The sequence below is a fragment of the Pogoniulus pusillus genome, chromosome 9, assembly GCF_015220805.1.
Source record: "Pogoniulus pusillus isolate bPogPus1 chromosome 9, bPogPus1.pri, whole genome shotgun sequence".
Lineage (NCBI taxonomy): Eukaryota > Metazoa > Chordata > Aves > Piciformes > Lybiidae > Pogoniulus > Pogoniulus pusillus.
Genome location: NC_087272.1, coordinates 13,965,283 through 13,980,853, shown reverse-complemented (window position 1 = coordinate 13,980,853; position 15,571 = coordinate 13,965,283). Strand labels below are relative to the sequence as shown.

At 47.4% G+C, this 15,571-nt stretch overlaps 1 protein-coding gene across 2 annotated transcripts in view; it reads left to right on the top strand.

Moving 5' to 3' along the window:
• The first annotated feature begins 26 nt into the window (after window positions 1-26).
• Window positions 27-15,571, top strand: part of LOC135178068 (transmembrane protease serine 11B-like protein) — a 60,069-nt gene continuing 44,524 nt past the window's right edge. For both annotated transcript variants that reach the window (XM_064148565.1, XM_064148563.1), the window contains exons 1-3: window positions 27-145; window positions 13,845-14,053; window positions 14,439-14,651. The gene's annotated coding sequence lies outside the window, so the exon portion shown is untranslated. The remainder of the gene's footprint in view (window positions 146-13,844; window positions 14,054-14,438; window positions 14,652-15,571) is intronic.

Genomic DNA, 15,571 nt, shown 5'->3' with positions numbered 1-15,571 from the left:
GCCGGGTGGTGACCTCCCCTGAGGAAACACCTCCGAGGCGCTTAGAGCTTACGGAGTTGAAGTGAAGGAGGCTTTTGTTCTCCTGAAGTGAGGAGAGATGAAGGGGGAGCCAGCGCCTGTCGGCACTCCCGAGCTGTTGTGGCAGGTAGCGTTAGGGCCTGGAAGGGCTTTTCCAGCCGAAATGATTCAGGGACCTCTTGCTGGGCCCCCGGAGTGGGGCGAGATAACCGGGTTTTAACCTGTGTTAAACCTTCTCCGTCTTTCTTTTGGCTGTTTGTTGTGGCTTTGGTTGTTTTGGTGGTGTTGGCGTTTTTGTGTTGTTTCCCACGCCCCATGTTGTGTTGCTGTTTTTCCTGCTCCTGTTGGCATTCAGCTTGTGGCCAGGTGGGGGTGGCCTCTTCTCCCAGGCAACCAGCCACAGAACAAGGGGGGACAGTCTCAAGTTGTGCCGGGGGAAGTATAGGCTGGATGTTAGGAGGGAGGAACAGTGTGGCCAGTAGGACAAGGAAGGTTATTCTGCCCCTATACTCAGCACTGGTCAGGCCACACCTTGAGTCCTGTGTCCAGTTCTGGGCCCCTCAATTCAAGAGAGATGTTGAGGTGCTGGAAGATGTCCAGAGAAGGGCAACAAAGCTGTTGAAGGCCTGGAACACAAACCCTATGAGGAGAGACTGAGGGAGCTGGGTTTGTTTAGCCTGGAGAAGAGGAGGCTCAGGGGGGGATCTCCTTGCTGTCTACAACTACCTGAAGGGACATTGTAGCCAGGTGGAGGTTGGCCTCTTCTGCCAGGCAAGCAGCAACAGAACAAGGGGACACAGTCTCAAGTTGTGCCGGGGTAGGTACAGGCTGGATGTTAGGAGGAAGTTGTTGGCAGAGAGAGTGATTGGCATTGGAATGGGCTGCCCAGGGAGGTGATGGAGGCACCATCCCTGGAGGTCTTCAAGAGGGGCCTGGATGAGGCACTTAGTGCCATGGTCTGTTTGACTGGATGGGGCTGGGTGCTAGGTTGGACTAGATGATCTTGGAGGTCTCTTCCAACCTGGTTGATCTCTGATTCTATATGAAACAAGATGAGGGAAAGTGGCCTCAAGATGCACTAGGGCAGGTTTAAGTGGGATATTAGAAGGAGCTTGTTGGCAGAGGGTTCTGAGACTGGAGCAGGCTGCCTAGGGAAGTGGCTGAATCTCCATCCTGGGAGGTGTTTCAAAGCGGCAGATAGGTGCTGAGGGGTTAGCGCTGGACTTGGTAGAGTCGGTTACTGGTTGGACTCAATGATCTTAAAGGTCTTTCCCAGTCAAAAAAATTCTATGGTTCTCTCTGTTTTATCCCTAGTGTATTTTAGAACAATGTGCCGTGAGGGCATGCTCCTTTCCTGCCATAACCTGGGTGAAATTTGCCAGCTTATTGTAGTCTTTCAGCCTCTGAAGAGAGCTGGCCCTTGAGTGGCCTTCAGTAGCATGTAAGGGCTGTGTGTAACTTGCAATTATTGTGGCTTGTTTTGTCCTTTCTGGTAGTTGGGACCTGGGGCTGTTTAGCGTGGAGAAGAGTGGACTGAGAGGTGATCTTCTCAGTGCTGGTCAATATCTAAAGGGTGGGGAGGTGTGAAAGGATGGGGCTGGCCTTTTTTCACTGGTGCCCAGTGATAGGACAGAGGCCAAGGGACACAAACTGGAACCCAAGTGGAGATTTTCAAGACCCACCTGGATGTGTTCCTGTATGAGCTGCCCTGTTTGGCATGGGGCTAGGACTCAAATCTCTCGAGGTCGCTGCCAATCCCTGACACTCAGTGATTCTTCTATTTGCTCCTTTTATGAACCTTTATCCAGCTTCTAGGGGTTTATATTGTTACATATGCAGGATTTGAGGACAGTAGTTTTACTGGCACTTAATCAAGTTTGGGTTTTTTTCATATTAATCAAGAGATTAATAGCAAAAATCTGAAGCAGCTCTTCATGTATGTCCATGTCCCTGTCACATCAGTTGGGTAAGCTGCTGGAGGAGTGACTTTTCAGCCTCAAATTTCTTGAACATTTTACTCAGAAGCAGTACCTGCATGCTCTGATTTTACTAGAAATTACCTTGTGCTAATTACCCTGTGTGTTGTCGATAAAAAACCAAGAGCACGCCCAAATGTCTCTCTGCTTGTAATCCACTAGATGGTGGTGTCGTTAAGGCTACTTACAGGCAGGAACCTAAAGGGATCTGTGTTTTCGTAAAGTCCTAGAATAGCTCAGGTTGGAAGGGACTTCAGAGATGATCTACTGCCAATAATATGGAAAACTTCATTGTGTGAGGGCTGAAGACTCCTTTATATTATTTAAGCTTCTAGGTCTTCATTAGCCACTTCCAGCCATGGAATGGCTCAGGTTGAAAGTGACCTCAGAGATCATCTACTCTGACCTCCCTGCCTTGGGCAGGGATGCCTCTCAGCTAGGCTCTGCTGATCAAGGCCTCCTCTAGCCTGGCCTTGGACACCCCCAAGGAGGAGGCATTCACAACTTCCCTGGGCAGCCTGTTCCAGTGTCTCACCACCCTTGTATTTAAGAACTTCCTCAGATCCAGTCTAACTCTGCTCTCCCTCAGCTTCAAACCGTTCCCCCTTGTCCTGTCTCTAGACACCCTTAGAAGCCATCCCTCTGCAGCCTTCCTCTAGGATTCCTTCAGATACTGGCAGGCAGCTCTAAGGTCACCCTGGGATGTTCTCCTGGCTGAACAGCTCTAGTTCTCTACTTTTTTTTTGAAGCTGCAGGTGCACACAGATTTGGAGAAGGCTGTGCTTTAAAACCAAGTCTAGTCCTTTTGATGGGTTTCATGCCTTTCATGTGACACAAAATATTGGTAGTATGAGGTTGTTGGAAGATTGCCTAAGAGGTGCTTCACAGTGTAAAGCCTTGAGGGGTCATAGTCGGACATTAAGCTTAAAAAGAGGCAGAGCCTTGTGAAAGGAAGAGAGAATATGGGTTGCTAAAATGGTGCATTGCTCCTTGTTCAGACCCAAGGTATTGGTACAAGGAGAAGGCTTAACAGAAGTTCCAGATTCCACAACCAGGTGTAGGGAGTGGGAGATGACATCACACCTGAGTAAGCCCCAGGTGGTCCCAAAAGATAGCAGAGCATGGAGATAATGGAATGGTGAAATCCTACCTTCATATATGAAGTTTGGAGTGACAAAATGCCTACCTGCCTTTGTGTATAAAAGGTGTTAGCTTCCTGACCCCCTCTGCTAGCACCCCCATCTTGCACAGGATCCAAATAACCTTAATAGCTCATATCTGTGTGGTCTGAACGCTGCATACTGTGGGGAGAAGCCATTTTTGGGACATGGAAAATACCTTTAATGCTTGAGGGAGGGAGTGTGTGTGGAAATGTGCAAGTGGAGATAGCCGCTGATGCTTTTTTCCAGAGCATAGTGGCTTTAGATAGGCTAAACCCTCTCTAGACCTCTCTACCAACCTCCTGGTCTTCTGTTATTGATGGGCTATTCAAGAATACAAGGTAAGAGGGACTCCTTGGTGCAGCAAAGCAGCTGGTAGCTGTGGTGCTCCACATCGTTTACAGTATAACAAATCTTGATGGAAAGGAGGAGGGGGTAAAGGTCCCTTCTAACCCAAAGGGTTTTTGTATAAGTCTGCATTGATATAAAGTCTGTACTGATACAAACGTACACGTTTAGGTGGTGGTACCCTGTGTGTGCTTCCCCTCTAGCCTGTAAAATGTGACAAAAGGGCTTCTGGTCTTCCAAACAGCCAGCCACCTTCCCATCCCTGCCAACCCTGCACCCAGAATCACAGAATGGGAGAGGTTGGAAGGGACCTCCAGAGATCGAGTCCAACGCCCCTGCTGGAGCAGGATCACTTAGGGCAGGTCACACAGGACCACATCCAGGCAAGTTCTGAAAGTCTTCAGAGAAGAAGACTCCACAACCTCTCTGGCAGCCTGCTCCAGGGCTATGTTTCCTTCACAGTAAAGAAGTGTGAAGGAAACGGCCTATGTTGAGTTGGAACCTCCTGGGTTCCAGCTTGTATGTGTTGTTGTCAGTCCTGTGACTGGGCACCACTAAAAAGAGCCTGGCCCCTTTATCCTGACACGGCTCAGATATTCACAGATGCTGATAAGATCCCCTCTCAGGCTTCTCCAAATCAAGCAGCCCCAGTTCTCAGTCTTTTCTCATAGCAGAGATGGTCAAGTTTGGCAGTCATTCTTGTAGCTCTTCATCGGACTCTCTCCAGCAGATCCCTTCCCCTCTTCATCTGGGGAGCCCAAAGCTGGACAGATTATTCCCGGTATGTTCTCGCCAGGGCAGAGTAGAGTGGGCAGAGAATGTTCCTAGGCCTGCTGGACACACTTTTCTGGATGCACATCAGGATGCCATTGGCCCTCTTGGCCCCAGGGCACATTGCTGGCCCATGCAGAACTTGCTGTCCACCAGGACTCTAGGGTCTTTCTCCATGGACTTACTTTCCAGCAGGACAACCTCTAACCTGCCCTGATGCCTGGTGGTGTTCCTCTCCAAGTGCAGAACTCGGCACTTGTCCTTATTGAGTCTCTTGAGAGGTTCTGTGCACACTAACCCTTGCCATCTCTTCCCAAACCTGTGAGAGGAAGCTGTCTGTTATCAAATATTCCTCTCTCTTGCTCTAATCTGCTTGCTCCAGCTCTGCTGCAGTGCCTGGAAAAGCTTTGGCTCTGTCACCCTGTGGGAGGTGTCTGCAACAACTGACAAACCGTGGTGATTTTCTTTCAGATAAGCTGCAGTCGTGTTCTGCTCAGTTCGTGATTTGCACCTTGAACTGCAGGAGGTGCTGGTGCAGAAGCAGAACTGCTCTGTGCCTGTTCTGTGCCCAGTGCTCTGGCAGCAGACTGCTTCCTGTTTACAAGGTAATTAATCTCCTCTGGACCCAGCGTGTGTCAAGACTGCTGAGTTTATTGGCTCAGGGAGTTACTGCTGTGTAAACAGGAAACTCTCCCTAAATATTATACAAAAATAGATTTTTGAGTAGTAAGGTAATAAAGGGGGGAATGGAGAGGTAGAGGGATACTTGAGTTCTTGCAGAGAAGAGTTGTCCCTGTCTCACAGAAGTGTGGCTGGAGTTCCCTGTTGTTGGAATCATTTTGATTGGAAAAACCCTTTAAAATCATCATGTCCAGATGTTGTTCAACTCTGCCATGTCTCTCCACCCAACATCTCTGCCTCCTTGAAACACCTCCAGGGACTGGGGATTCAACCACCTCTCTGGGCAGCCTGTGCCAGTCTTGGAGACCCCTTTCAGTCAAGAAGTTGCTTGTAAGATCAAAACAAAATCTCCTCTGGTGAGACTTGAGGCCATTTCCTGTCCTCCTATCACTTGCACCTAAGGAGAAGAGACCAAAACCTACCTGGCTGCCTTTTGGAAAGTTGTAGAGAGCAATGAGGTCTCCTTTCAGCCTCCTCCAGACTAAACACCCCAGTTCCCTCAGGTGCTCCTCACCACACCTGTTCTCCAGACTCTTGACCTGCTTTGCCCTTCTCTGGCCATACTCCAGTACCTCAATGTCCTTTTTGGATTGAGGGCCCAAAACTGAACCCAGGACTCAAGCTGTGGCCTCCCCAGTGCTGAGTACAGGGGGCCATCAGTTCCCTAGCCCTGCTGAGTATGCTATTGCTGATCCAAGCCAGGATGCTGTTGGGCTTCTCAGCCACCTGGGCACCCCTAGTTTCTCCTGTTTGTGTTCTTCATTGAGAATTTTTGTTTCTTTCAGGATTCTTCCTCCTTCCCCTCCTCCCTTACGTGACGTGGTTCTCATGCTGACTGTGATCAGGTGATAGCTGTTTGCAGTGGATGTTCATGAGGGTGAGATTTTACTGAACAAATAAATCTGGAGAAGTGTTTTGGGAAGCGCTGGTTAGGTGGATTGAACCTGGAAAGCTGAGTAGTTGCTTCAGTGAGAAGCAAGTTAGGACAAAACTGAGTTTGTTGAGTGGCCCCATCACTTGTGAGGATTTTACAGCGAGGCCTGAAAAAGTCTTTTGTTTCTGTCACTGCAATTGTCCCTGGTTTGAGCACTTTAAGGAGTTCTTTTTTCCATCCCTTGCTTTCTCAAATGCCCTGAAGCAGGGTTAGATGACAGCTGAGGCAGTCAAGTGTATTTCTGCTGCACTGTATGGTGACCCCTTCTTTTATCTCTCCTGGCCTCTGCTTTCAGTTGTGCTTCCCCAGTTCCTGTAGTCATCACTGACCTGATTTAAATTGCCAGTAGGAAAAAAAACAAACCAACTGAGTTTCATTTTCTTTGATAGATAACTTTACAGAGCATGAGCTGAAAGGGCTTTTCCAGAGGCAGGATGGGCTAAAAGGTGACTGTGCCATTCTGGCGGTGTGAGTAGTGCTTAGATACACTGGGTGCAGCTTTGTGTGTGTCCTAGGTCAGTCCCCTGCTCAGTCAGGAGGTGGCAGCACCCCATGTTTGGTGCAGATTTTGATCCCTGACCAGTGTGAACTGTTTTGTTCCCTTTGCTGCAGCAGAGTGGTCTGCAGTGATTATGGCCAGAGGGAAGGAAATGCTGGATTCCCTCTAGATCACTGGCATGAAGTGCTGCTTGGCCTAGCTAGACCTTGTCTGGAGGTGGCAGGATTTATTCTGGGTGATGCTTAAAGTAGTAAATTCTTGCTCCTTGTGTGGCATCTGATTTCCTGGAAAACAGGAGAGGGTGTAAGATTCCATTTAAGATCATCCCTAAGATGTGCTTCTCAGATCTGTTTCTGATGTTTCCATTTGCTTGGTCTGAGTTCAGCTGGATACTTCAGGAACTGAGAGCTCCTGCCTGAGCCTTGCAAGAGCCCCAGAGCCATAACCAGCTACTTAGAATCACGTAATTGTTTTGGTTGGAAAAGCTTTAAGCTCATCCAGTCCAACCATTCTCTAACTCTACCAAGGCTGATGCTAAACCATGTCCTTCAGCCCCACATCACTGCCTCTTTGAAATACCTCCAGGGACAGGGATTTAACCACCCCTCTGGGGAGCCTGTTCCAGTCTTTGAGAGCCATTTCAGATGGGACTTTTCTTCTAAAGTGCCTTGAAGTTCATTATGGCCTTGTGCTCCTTGCTGAGTTGTGTTTGAGTTATCTCTTTATTGCCAGGGAGCCCTCTCCCAGGAGCTCAGCTGATGTGCAGGTGAGGAATGTGCGTGGCATTCATCCTTCTCTCTGCCTTCTGTGATTTATAGTTGCTGAAAAGTACAGATCCCTTCTTAGCTGTCACCTCACTGCAAGTGTCTGAGCAATTACTGTGTGGTACAAACTGTCTAGTCCAATTAGGCAGGGGCTTAAAGAACAGGCCTGACAAGACTAGGTGTCTACATGGAACTATGATAGAGCCTATCATTAGCTGTATAGCCCTGCCTTAACTTATCCTGAAATAGATGAATAGCACCCTGATGTGAACCAAGGAATTGTTCTGGCCACAAAAATAGTGTCCAGTGATCAGTGCACAGTCTGTACTCACAGCTGTTGGCAGCAGCCCAGTTCAAAGGTGTACGTGGTAGACAGACAGCTTTCAGAAACATCATGGAGAGAACACTTCAACCTTCCCTGTCTCGTTGCCTCCACTCTGCCCTCTCTGAGAAAGAAATACAGTGGCTTTTTTTATTGTGGTAGCACAGGCTTTCAGTGAAAGAGTCTTAAGGTAGGGCCAGGGAGGTGCTGAGGGGACTGGAGCATCTCCCTAACCGGGAGAGGCAGAGAGACCTGGGGCTTTTTAGCCTGAGGAAGACAGAGAGGATCTTATAAGTGCTGATCATAGCTAAAGGGTGTGGGGCCAGACTCTTCACTGCTGCCCAGTGATAGCACAAGGGGCAGTGGGCACTTGTCTAGAAGGGTCCAGTGTAGAACCCGTGAGGTTTCAGATGAGCGTAAGGAAAGCCTTTCCTGTGAGGGTGATGGAGCACTGGAGCAGGCTGCCCAGAGAGCCTGTGAAGTCTCCTCTGGAGACTATCAAAAGCTACCTGGACATTGTGATCCTGTGTGACACGTTCTAGGGTAATCCACTTTAGCAGGGAGGCTACATTCTGTGATCTCTGGAGATTTCTTCCAACTCCACCATTCTGTGCTTTTGTGTGAAACAGGAATTGCAAGAGTGGCAGCACCATGTCCTACTTGGGTACCAGACTGCAAAGATCCCATTTTCCAGCTCTGGCTGTGGGAGTCAGATGTAGCGAGGCCTGCCTGCAGTGTGCTGACAGCTCTGAACATCTCTTGTTCAGTTCCTGGCGGCAGAGGCGTGTTAAGAGCTGAAGGTCTGATTTGGGTATGAATATAACCTATTGGAATCATGTTTCTGGGAAGTCATCTTTAGTGAAAGCAAGCAGCTTGTGTCTGAGTGCGTAGAGTTTCTGTTAAGCAGCTTTTAGCCTGACCAAAGCAAAGCACACCCATCTGGAGTGGGACTCCTGGTGCCTAACAGGAGGTGAGCATTAACGCCTTATAACAGCAGTAGCTTCTTTTCCTGTCCTATTCCACCACACCTTCAAGCTCTTAACATTTCAGAGCCTGTTGTGTTTGTTGACAGGCACTCTTCCTGTTACAGGTCTGGTTTTAAGAAATCAACTTCCAAGTAACATCTTGAGATTATTAGGAGCAATATTTGGGGGGAATTGAAAGGCAAGAAGCAGCTAAGAACAAATGCCATCCATCTAACTGTGGAGAGGTTTGTTTAGCATATGTATCTGGTTTGGGCTAGGGGTTATGTGAGGATCTGGCCCACAAAACACAAACCCCAGCAGAACTGGGAATCAAATGTTAAGCTGTTCCTTATAGAAGGGCAGCATGTGAATAAATTGCAGAAGGAGTTAATCTCTCTTTCTGCAGATATAAGCATGTGGCTGGTGGTCAAGTGAAGACAGATCTGTGACTTTTACTCTGCTCCAAATAGCATTCATTTTGTGCAGCTGCACTCTACGTGGTCAAGTTCCCATTTGTGAATAGATGCTGTGTTGGGATTACAAAAGCCGTGCAGGTTTCACAAGGGGCTTGGTGTGTTTGATTGCAGTGTGCATCACCATCCCTAGATAAGCCGATAACAGCCGTTTGTGTTGGGAATGGCTTTTGCTTTTGGGAGGGATGTCGTTTTCCTTGTGATTTGTTCTCAGGAAAGCCAGGCTGCCCTGCTGCTAACCTCCCATTTCAGCAGCAAAGGAGCTGCCGAGGCTGTGACTCTCTGTGTTGTCATCACCGTGCAAGTTTTGGCTTGTCTCTTGCTTTTGTCCTCTCCTTGTGTCCCAGGTGAATCACTGCTGTTATCTGGTATCACACCCTAATTGTAAGCTACGATGCTTCTCTGTTTCTAGGGCTGCCGGAATACTTGTGCCTCATAGGATTGGAGTTTGAGCTTGCTCACTCTGTGTCCTGTTTCAACTGTTTTTAAGTTTCGAGTTTTGTTTTGTTTTTATTGGGTTCTTTGTTGTGTGAGTTTGCTTATTTAGCAAAGCTGTACTGCTCTCCTTGGATGCTCGGAACCATGAATCAGACAGTGAAACTGTAAGGTTTCAAAGCTAAACGGTAGAACTATAATAGAAATTGGGACTGAAAGGATATTGATGAGTCTTCTAATTACTCCTCGACCACAGCCATGATCAGCTGCAATTTAAATGCTTCTGGTTGATCATTTACAGAAGCTTTAGAACATCTGTAGCTGTAGCTTGGGAGAACAGGTTGAACAGTCCACTGCTCAGATCCCAGAAGGGTGTGTGTTCTGTTGGCTTTGGCTTTGAGAACTAGAGTTTGTACTGCACTGCTTTGCCTCACAATCAGTGTTGCAGGAATGAAAGTAAATGAGCAGGAAGTATCATGTCTATAGCAGACAAATGGGAAGAGGTAGAAGGAAACCCAGAATCAGTGTTGTCAGGACTGCACATGTTTGAGCCTTGATCTCATAGATTCCAACACAGTACTGCTAAAGTTGAAGCTCAAAGAAACTGGTCATCGGTCTCGGGAAACTCTTAATGAATTGGACTCAAGAAATGTCTCTTATTCAAGACAGCACTTCTCAGCCTGTGTCTATATCCCTCTAAAAGCTCTAGTCCTGAAGGGCTTTTGCACATTTGGAGCTTTTGAGTTTCCCCCAGTGATGCATGTGCCTCTCACACCTCCTTCCCTAAAACCTCACCACTGTGAAACAGAATATGTTGTGGCTGAGCTCCTCTCCTATGGTGTATGTTTGTGGTACAATGCTTTGGCTGGAACAGACCTTTAAGTTTCATTCCAACCATTCTTTAACTCTGCCAAGGCTTATGTTAAACCATGACCCTCAGCATCACATCTCTGCCTCTAAAACACCTTCAGAGATGGGGATTCAATCACCTCTCTGGGCAGCCTGTGCCCATCTTTGAGAACCCTTTCAGTGGAGAAGTTGATTCTGAGATACAGGCTAAACCTCCCCTGGTGCAGCTTGATGCCGTTTCCTTTCTTGGTATCACTTTTTAACTGGGACAAGAGACCAAAACCACCTGGCTCTGGTAACCTTTCTGGGATGAGCAATGAGGTCTCCCCTTAGCCTCCTCTTTTGCAGACTAAGCACCCCCAGATCCCTCAGCTGTTCCTCACCAGACCTGTTCTCCAGACCCTTCACCAGCTTTGCCCTTCTCTGGACCTGCTCCAGCCCCTGCATGTGAGCTAACTCACGAAGTCTGATTTCAGTTGTGTGACAAGGCTTCCTGTAGGGCTTTATAAACCTTGCTGAAAGGCAGTGTCTTCTAGGGAGGCAGCATGTGTCAGAGGTAGCAGGAGGGTCCCTAGCCAGCTCCTCTGCTTTCCCGAGGTTTATGTTTCTGTGGGAGCAGGTAATGAAATGGGAATTGAGATGCCGGCAGTAGAGGTTCACTCCAGAAAAGCTTAAGAATTTGACTCGGTCTCTCAGAGTTTTGTGTAGCTCTCTATTGCTGATCTTCTTCTTAGCCTTGGTTGTTGGACTAATCTGCTTCTGCAGCTCCTTGCAGCTACGCTGTGGACCTGCATTTGTTCTGTCTCCTTTCTGCTCTTCCTCTGCCACCTGGCTTTCTCTGCAAGGCATTGCCAAGTTCTGCTCCAGAGGAAAGCAGCTCACCTTCTCTGACCCAGGTGTAGGAATTGCTGCATGCTGGGATGGTTCTCTGCAGGCACATTTTGCTGGGCACATACCCAGGTGAGTCATAACACATAGGTCTAATTTGATCTGCAGGGGTTTTTGGAGTTTGTCAGCACTGCTGGGTCAGCAGCTCCACTTAGCTGCTTATTTCTGATGTAGGATTTAAAGTTTCATTTTGCAGGTCTTGGACTCCTCAGGCATGTCCTATGGGACACAGATGAGGATATTTGTGCCTTTTGGGACCTTGGGTTTCGGTTCTCTTGTTCAGAAGTACCTCTCACTTTCTGAACAGTTATCACCGGCCTGAGGATCTTGTGTTCTGCACCTCCTCAAGCAAAAGCAGACGCAGAAGGATGTAGTGTTATTGCACTGTCTTTTATCTGCTTTATCCTCATCCTGGTGGGCTAGAAACCATTCAGCTAGCTGGCTTCTGATGGCATGGCAAATTCCTAGCTGTCACAATACCTGTTCAGTTCGCTTGTAGCTTTTCCTGCTGCTTGAAGCTGCCCTAAATTGTCTTTAACCTGACCTGTATGAATCCCAGTTCCTTGGTTTGTCAAGAAGGGCAGTGGGTTCAAGCTTGAGAAGAGCAGATTTACATTGGATGTTAGGAACAAGCTATTTTACTGTGAGGGTGGTGGAACACTGGAACAGGTTGACCAGGTTGGTGGTTGAGGCCCTTTTCCTGGAGACGTTCAAGGTGAGGCTTGATGAGGCCCTGGGTGACCTCGTCTAGTGGGGATGTTCCTGCTGACTGTGGAGGGACTGGACTAGAGAGGTCCCTTCTGGCCCAGACCATTCTATGAGTTGTATGACTCTGAGAGCTGACACTAACCAGCAACTAATTGCCCACCAGTTGCTGGCTCAGGCCCACCCAGTGGGGTGAGGCAGGGAATAAGAAGAGCAAAGGCAAGAGAAACTCATGGGTCCAGACAAAGGTAGATTAAACAAAGAAACTGGATGGTAGGGGGTAGACAAGTGAGTCACCCCATTCCACAAGCAGTGGGGTGCCTAGCCAGTCCCTGAGCAATGTCTGTTGGAAAATATTAACCCCAGGTTCTCTGGTTTTGCTAAGCATGCCATGTGTGGTGTGGAATAGCCTTCTGAGCATTGGGGGTCAAGGACCCTATCTGCCACCCCCTCCCCACCCTTTGCCTGTCTTCAGCCTGCTGAATGCAGGGAGGGGAAGAGTGAGAAACAGAGAAAGCCTTGTTACAGTACAGGCACTGCTCAGCAATGGTTGAAGTACTGTGTTAGCAGCACTGGTTTGGTCACACAGCCAGAACACAGCAGCACGTGGGGCTGCTGTGAGGAAAATTAACTCCAGCTCCACCAGCCTAAGCATCATCTGCTGTGACCACAGTCCTACAATGAGTTCAGCTGCTTTAATTGACTCCAATTTTATTTTACAACCTACTAACTGCCACTTGTGAAGTTCTCTTTCAATTTGTGCCATGTAGCATGTTAGTTCTTCCTCAGAGCATTGAGGTAGATGTGTCAATTAAGTGTATATGATAGCTTAATTATCTTAATTATGGCTTTCTTGGGTATTATGGTTGCTTCAAATGTGGGCATATTAGATGCAAACTTGGCAATCCAAAGAACAGCAGAATTATCTTTGCTTTGGGAACAAAAAAATAGCATTTGGGTTGTGGGTTTTTTGTTTGCTCAAGATCGTTCTGACAATGCTGGGTCACTTCAGTGACCTGAAAAAAATAGAGAGCTATTTTTCCTTAAAACAAAACAAACTTAATATGAGTTGGTTTCTTTTCAAGGTGTCCACCATCATCAGTTCCACTTGTTCTGCTTGTAATGCCTTGATGTGGCCACAGGGTGTTTTGCTCAGTTAAAGTAACTGTCTTCTAGTTTCAAGTCTGACTTGAAAGTCAGTTTCAAGTCTGACTCAGTGTTGCTGTCTTGGAAGGCTGGCTGACAGCTGCTGCTCCTTGGAATAGACATTCCTAGTTTTTTTTTTTTTTTTTTTTTTTTTTTTTTTTTTTTTTTTTTTTTTTTTTGTGGGGGGGTTGCCATGTCTCTTAGCTTTCCTTCTGCTTTATTTGGTAGCATTGCTATCTCTCACTGCTTGTGGAATTGTTTGTCAGCAGTATCCCTGTATCACCGTGCACCTCACATCCAGGCAGTGAATTCAACTGAATGAATGGAGTTAGAGTGTGTACACAAATACAGACAATGCAGATGGACATCTTGTTGTGGAAAGAGAAGCTTCCTTGGGGAAGGGAATGTACAGGCTTTGCTGCAATCCAGAAACCCCCTGGAGTGACCAAAATGGAACCTGCAAAAGATGTAAAGTCTCATAGGAGAGACCTGTCTATAAATCTGGTTTGTTTCTGTTGTGTTTTGCATAGGCACTTTGCTTTTCCTGATTTAAAAGCTAATTTAGGATCTGGTAAAACTTGTCTTTCTGAGTTTAATGTTCTGCAGAGATTGCCACTCAAGAGATATCTAGACAGATGCAGTCAGGGAGGCCAGCTCACCAGGTGAGACCTGTGGCAGATGGCAGCAAACAGCTTGCAGGCACCTGCTTGGTAGTCCCAGCTAGCCTAAGATGTATAGATGCTGGCTTCTTGGATTAACAGACTAGGAGCTTTTGCTTAATTAGAATGGAATCACTTTGGCTGGAAAAGACCTTTAAGAACATCAAGTCCAAACAGCATTTAAAGCTAGCAATGCTGGTTCTAAACCATGGCACTCAGCACCACTCTCTGTTTCTTTGAAACATCTCTAGGGATGGGACTTTGACCACCTCCTTGGAGAGCCTGCTCCAGTCTTTGAGAGCCTTTTCAGTCAAGAAGACTTTTTTTCTAATATCCAACCTAGACCTCCCCTGATGCAACTTGAGGACAATTCCTCCAGTGTTACTGCTTGTTCCTAGGGAGGACAGACCAACCCCCACCTGGCTACAACCTCCTGTTTTTGGACCAGAGGTGCAAGCTGGTAAGCAGTACCCTCATGCCTGTCCTAGCTTCTGCTGTCTGTCTATCCTAGTAGCCAGCACTGTCCACAGAGCCAGGGTTTGCTGCCTTCCTGTAACACCAGTTGTGTGCTATAAGACTGAAGAGGCTGGGTTTGTGCTGATCTTTATCTGGCTGGCTTTTGGTCAGAGGTGTTGCCTGTGTTACTGACCACCCCACTCATGAGGGTTCACTGTTGTCTAGAAGACCTGAGTTCAAACCTCAGCCTTTCTTTCAGTAGAGGTGTAAATATCACTTTTAGTGCATCAGCAAACTGTTCAGGGTAAACACAGGAAGTGTGATTGGGGAAGTCTTCTTCCTATGGGAAACCTGACTGAGGTATTTTTTTTTCTTCTCACACCAAACAGGATAAGCATAACACCAGTCTGATACAGATCTGAAACCAGATCTGCTGCTTCACTTGTAGTTCCAAAGGGGAAATGGAAATACTGGAGGTGTCTCTTGCCTGACCATCAGACCATTTGAGGGGCAATGCCATGGGGGATCCTGAAAGCACAAACAACAAGCACGTTCTTACTCTGTTTCTCTACAGCTTTGCAATGCAGTCATCTAAATTTCAGGTGGGTAGAGCAGAACAATTACAGCTTAGAGCGCTCCAGATTTAACTGCTGTAGTAGCTTTGTAGTAGCTTGTCTCTGTGGCCACTACTAGCTGTGCAGGAAGCCATGTCCTTGAGAGATCCTCATTTTAATAAGCCATTTGCTCTGGAACGTGCTAAGTGAGGACTTCTGCAGTGTTACCACAGCTGGGAAAACTCCCTCCAGTCACAGGTAAGAGTGATGTCAGTCCAGAACTGGCTTGTTATTTAAAGCTGGATACTCAGCTGCTTTCTGTTTCTCATAAATGTTCCAAAGCTATTTGCCCCACTCATGTCCTGCAGCAAGGCAGTGACTAGGTAATGAGTAAAAACCCACTCTCAGCTCAGTACTTTTAATTTCACTGTGTGCCTGGGGCATTTTCCAAGTGCTGAAACTTGAACCATTTGTAGGTGGTTAAGTCAGGTGGAGACAAAGCAGTGTTTAGTGGTTAAGATAAAGATGCTTTATGGTTTCATGCTGTAGACACCTACATTCAGTTGCTGGGTTTCCAGTTTGGGATCTGATTTATTTCTGTGTCTGCCCTTAGTATCAGGAATATGGGATAAACTCAGTCTGAACAGTTCGCTAAAGCCAGGGGGATGTTGTGGGGGTGGTTCTGTCACACCACAGCTTTAGGTCACCCTCTAGACAGGTGAAGACACTGAAAGGAGCAGACAGTGTGGAGTTTCCTTCTCCACACAGCTGCTGTGGGAGTTCATGCTGGCTCTGCTCATTCTAGTGCAAGATGGTCCCAAGTAAGGGCAACAGTGACAATCCTTTGGCCATTGTTTATATGGGGAGACACTGGAACAGGTTGCCAAGTTGTGGATGCCATATCCTTGGAAGTGTTTAACACCAGGCTGTACGAGGCCTTGAACAGCCTGGTCTTGTGAAAGGTGTTC